Genomic DNA, 6000 nt, shown 5'->3' on the forward strand with positions numbered 1-6000 from the left:
AGACAAATTTGGATGCTCTCACTCTTTTCTCAGTGGCTTTGTGCCTGTATGTGCTCCAGATAGAGGTTATTTTTAACCTCAATTAGTTTGCTGTATTAGCACAAACAAGGATGTGACACAAGGTTGGATAAGCAGACAAGTGCAGGGAAAATTCATAAACTAGTATTTCTCAAAATAAATGAAGAAAAAAGAAAAGATGAGGGGGATGGGGTGGTTACACACACACACTTCATCCACTTATCCTGTCATTCTCCTGCCATACCTTTCTTCCTTCCCAGGGTAATTTTCTGATCCTGTCCCTGGCTCAGGGATTAACAAAAGGAACATTAAGGCTGCATAAGGACAGGTGAACACAGAGCAGGATTTCCATGCACTTTAAACATCAGAACGGGTTTTCATCCTTCACTGATACCTCCACCTCTTAACCAAGGGCTGTATTTATCTGTGTTGTCAAGCCGTAGTGTATCTATGGCCAATGAGGAAATTAGATTTGCTTGCTAGAGCACACATATTCAGTTGTTCATTTTTTCTTTGTTTTCTTCCTTAATAGAAGTAGAGCCTGTCAAATTTGCCAGACAGATCATTAGAATGAAATAACATGCATGAGATTACTGCAAAATATTTTTTCCTGTTTTCCCTTTCTTCCCACAGCAGCATTTATTCTAACACTGCTCTTCTGAATGATGGCAGATGTCTGGGGCCATGCAGGTCAGCTTCCTAAAGGAAGAGAAACCAGTGACATCAAGTCCAGGTATAATTTAAGTGTAACTTGTTCTATTTATGCAGGGTCTCAGTTCCAGATTTGACAAAGAAATTACCGAATTGCCTCTGGGTGATCTCCTCCTTCAATAACAAGGCCAACAGCAGTGGGCTATGCTCAAAGAGCAGCTCTGCCTCAAGAATTGAATTTAATCAGAACCCTGGGCAGAGAGTGAGCTCTCCTGCTGCTCTCACAGTCCCTCTCCAGCAGCCTCGTCACTCCAGTGAGCCTTGCATAACCAAGGCTCAGTGCAGCTCAGCACGCCCTCCCAGCACTGAACATATGGGCTAAGGAAAAATCCTCCTTCAGGACTGCCTGTATCTCCCATCTGTTGACACCTACACAGCCCTGCTCCTCAGCCCTGACACAGACAGCCCTACAGCTCAAGTCAGAGGCTTTGTTGTGCTAGACTTGCTGCAAACACAACCCACACATGACAGCCAACCTCTCCAAACATTCACCCAGAGCACAGAAGCACCAGCAGTTACTCACCAACTTGCAGAATGAGGGCACTTTCACAGGGTTTGCATGGAGCAGCTCTTCAGATGCATTATTTTTCAAAGGGGACTTTATGTTTTAGATCTCTAACACACAATATCCATGCTAAAGTTTCTGATTTGTGTGAAGTAACAATTTCCCTCATTTATTATGAGTTTGTCTGAAAAGGGGGAATATATTTATAGCCAAGATTACCAGCCTGTAGCTGAGCTGAAACCTTGGCAGGCATCCACTAAAGATGACAGTGATCCACTGAGCTATGTTAACAAGGACAGGGCACAGGGAAAAGTGACCACAGAGGCAAAAATACAGTTGAGGAACAAAGCTACTGGATTTTGCTAATCTGATTATACAAAACAGCTCATTATAATGGTCTCTATTCAAAAATTTAAAAAGCATAAAGCTATTTCTTCATGATATGCCAATTCTAGTCAACTCTAGATCAAATCCTGGTGGAAAAATCCAAGGTATTTCTATCACTCTACAACTATGAATTGGATTTCAGAATTAAAAGCAATTCTTTTTAGTACCCTAAAATAATCTGTAGACTAAATTGGTCCCTGAAATGTGATCAGTGAATATGTTCATGTTTTTTGACTTTCCACACATGTTAAACAATGTTTAACATTGTGCAGTATTATGGAACTAGCAGAGAAGGAGGACAGCACTGGAAGGTGTAGCAGCCTGCTAACATATACAGCCTTAAAAACCATGAGAGGCAGGGAAAATCATCTTCCCAGACATTCCACCAACAATTAGAACTGTGCACTAAAAACAGTAATGCTACACAGAGTCAAGAAAACTCAGCATCTGAATTTCTAAATTAATTCATTGTCATGTTCACTTCCATAAACATTTTTTATTATTTTATCACTTATTAACTTGAGTGTTACATGAGTCTCCAGTTACCAGTATTTCAGTGGAAATACACAAATAACAAGGTCAAATAAGGAGAAGGGCCAGAATCATGAGCAGAATTCCGCCTGAACAAGTGACCCCAAGGTTTGAAGTTTTTCTAGACACATCTATATTAGAGTTCCCTTCATGGATAAAAATCCCATATCTACAGAAAAAACAGGTTTAAGTAAAACAATTATTACATCTTAAACTGTTATTTGTCATACTGTGCTGTAGAACACATGATCCCCATTATTGTTAAACTTATTAACTGGTATTCCCAGCCGGTTAAGATTCAAAGCATTCAAGCATGTGAAGCATGATCCATTGTCTTTTTACAGATTATTAAATGAAAAATGTTTTAAGAGCCCTGGAAAAAAAATCCAAACTGAAACAATTAAAATCTAGTCTAGTGCTAAAATTCACTAGTGCTAAAATTTGGAACATTAAAATAACAGCAATATGGTTAAACATTTCAGTCAGTTGTGTTCACTCAGTTTCTGTTTGAGACTCTTCCAAAGAAAACAACCATAGGTTTTACTGAACCAACCATATGATAGGAACAGGAACAGATGGAGAACGAGGCTGTGGCAGTGCACTCACAGATGGAAGAGGTTGTAGACGATATAATAAAGATATTTTACACCTCTCTGTATTTTCAGTAAACAGTGAAAAAAGATACCAAAAGGCTATCACTGTTGGTGGTGGAAGTGACAGCTCCTATTTGCATGCTAAAATCTATACTTGAACCACTTCCCATTAAAGCAGTTTTGATTTCTGAAACTCCCCCATTCCTGAGAATTCCCCATTTCAAAGAGAAGAGTTTTAATAAGTACTGGAAACAGTGGCTTAATCTAAACCAATACTAGATGAATTAGGGACAGATTCCCAGAAATTCTCTAATCTGATTTCTCTCAAAGACAGAAATGCCAAAAGTACTGGCCAAAAAGTTAGACACTCTTAAGATGTTACACAAACAAAGAATTATTTCTTTGAATGAAGAGATCACATGACCCCACATGAGATGAATCAAAATGGTAAACTAGTTTATCTCAGCTATACAACAAAATTAAACATTTGCATTGCACCAGTTTTACATCCTAGTGTAGTATTTTTTCTATGTCATTTTCTTAACCATACCCAAGATATTACTGGGAAAGGGTATGAAGAAGTTCTCACAAAACATAATGGAGAAAAAAAGTGGATGTGGCTCAAATTATGTTTACTGTAATGATTCTTTCCAGAAAAAAAAAAGTAATTATTAATTTATTTTTTCATAAGAGAAAGTAGAGCATTCATACAAATATGAACACTTAACAGTCTGAATACAGTGAAGCATTTACCCAAAAAATTTTCATTAGTATTCATTCTAGGCACCTCAGCAATCTTTAGATTATGCAGTATCTTTGTTTGAAGGAAAAAAAAATGTATTTGGTTTCCTAATTAAAAATACAAAACTTCTGTAACTTTGAACTAAGATTCACTAAGCTTAATTAAAGAAAGAGTTGTAATTTATACAGATATATTTAATTTTAAATTCATGCTACTCAGGTTAATGACATAAATATATTATACAAATCAATAGTACAAATTCTGTGGTGCTCTAAATTTTTTCTCTAAAAGAACAGAACCTACCACCTGCTTATACATTTACCACAGAACAGTACCTGCTGCAATAGCAGCAGATTTTATGCTTCACCTTCCTCTAGAAGGGAATTGTTATTTGCTGCAGTCTCTTGGCCAGCTTTTACCTTTACCCAGCTGCATTATTTAGTATTTAGTCTAATCCCTGTCCTTGATTGCATTGTCCTTTATCCATCAGGGATGAATGTCAGGTTTTGAATATTTACAGATGTTTACACCAAGTATCCAACTCTACTCAACAACCAGAGAAAAGTGAATCCTATCAACTCTGAACTACTTTGGATTACAGGAAGGATCTCATATATTGAGCAAAACTCTGTAGACTATAATGCAAGAAAGAAATTATAGCATCTCAGGTGGCTTCCAATGGAGCTGCTGAGAGCCACATATGATAGATATATGCTACATGAAAAGCACAAAGGAGCCCAAAGATTAGTCTTCCTTCTCACAATTGTCAAATACCCTTCTCCTACCTCATAAAATCTCACAACTGTCAATAAGTATCTGCTCCTACTCCTGTGAAATATGTTATCTTAAATATGTTCCTCATTAATACAAGTTCTGCAGCAAGGACTGAAAGCAGCAGATTTGCAGAGCAAACCCAAAGCCACTAAGGTCCCAACATCCCCAAAACACACACTTCCTAGGACTTTACTTTGTATTTGTGCTGGTTTTGACTGGAATATAGTTCACTCTCCTCACAGTGGCTGCTGTGGGGTTGTGTTTGGGTTGGGGCTGAACACAGGGCTGATAACACAGGGATGTTTTTGTTACTGCTCAGCAGGGCTCACTCAGAGCCAAGGCCCTTCCTGCTTTTCCCAGGACCACAGGAGGCTGTGAGGAGACACAGCCAGGACAGGTGACCCCCACTGAGCACAGGGATGTTCCAGACCAGGTGACATCACCCCCCAGTACATAAAGCGGGGGGGAAGAAGGATGGACGGATGGAGGACGATGGACAGAGGAAGGACGACTGACAGGGTTGACATTTGGAGCAATGCCACTTGTCTTCCCAAGCCACCGCTGCAGATGGCAGAGCCCTGCCCTCCTTGGGAGAGCTGAGCCCCTGCAGTGAATTAATTCCCTGCTTTGCTTTTCTTGTGTGCACAGCTTTGCCACTCCCTACTAAACTTTTCCATTCCCATTCCTTTTTCTGAAGCCATGAATTTTCTAACACTCACTCCAGAGTTCTCTCTCTCAATCCCACTGGTGGGGGAGTGAGTGATCAACCCTCTGGGGCTCAGCTGCTGCTGGGGTTAAGCCACAACAGTAGTTTAGTCCCATGGAACATCATACAAAATTATGAAAGCTTCATGTTCCATTTCATGACATGCAGCAAAGAACTGCAGTTTGGAATGATCAGGAGATTAATTTCAAAAGTATAACCCATCCAAATTAAAACTCTACCACAGGCATAGCCTTTGAATTCTCATTCAAAAAGATCTAGGTTTCCCATTCTTTACACTCTTAAGATTTGCTTCCTGTAGAACTTGCATAATTAATAAAAATTCAGATTGCCTTTTCTCTTCTCAAAACTTCTTGGCTAGCCAGAGGTGCTCAAGATCTGCTACAATAAATAAAGTGGAATATTTATTTCATTCATTTCAGAAATGTTTTAAATCTCATTTGCTTTGCTTTTTGGAGTGAAATACAAATAAAAGCCACTCATGTTTTAGTGCAATTGAGTAGTGGCAGTTAATTTTTGGCTCATGTATTCAGGTGCTTAAAGTTATCCAAAATCACCCAGCTTTTCATGAATTGAAATTGCAATTCATTCAATTTTAATTTATTTATGCTGCAGAGTTATACAGAGTTATACAGAATCACCTTCAGTCAAGATTATAAATAAAATAAACATTAAACAAATAACTGCAGTGACCCTACCACTCTAACAACTGCTACAATATCAAGGGGGTTTGCTAAATGAGATTAATAACTACCTTATCCCTGTTAGTAGTACAGTAAATCCATCTTTTTGGAAAGATCAATATAACAAACTGAAAAATGTACCACTGTGTGGGGGAGGTGCAGAACATGGAAAGACTTGTTACTTCTTATTAGATATTGAACAATTTATAACACAGAAAGTAATATGAACAACCCATAGGGGTAAATATGTCTTTGTTTTGTCCTTAACTCTAGCCTCAGATAAAGTTGACTCATTTACAGACCTCCTTTCAGTATCATTTGTTCCAGAATTG

Source organism: Zonotrichia albicollis, chromosome 11 (genome assembly GCF_047830755.1).
Source record: "Zonotrichia albicollis isolate bZonAlb1 chromosome 11, bZonAlb1.hap1, whole genome shotgun sequence".
NCBI classification, from domain to species: domain Eukaryota; kingdom Metazoa; phylum Chordata; class Aves; order Passeriformes; family Passerellidae; genus Zonotrichia; species Zonotrichia albicollis.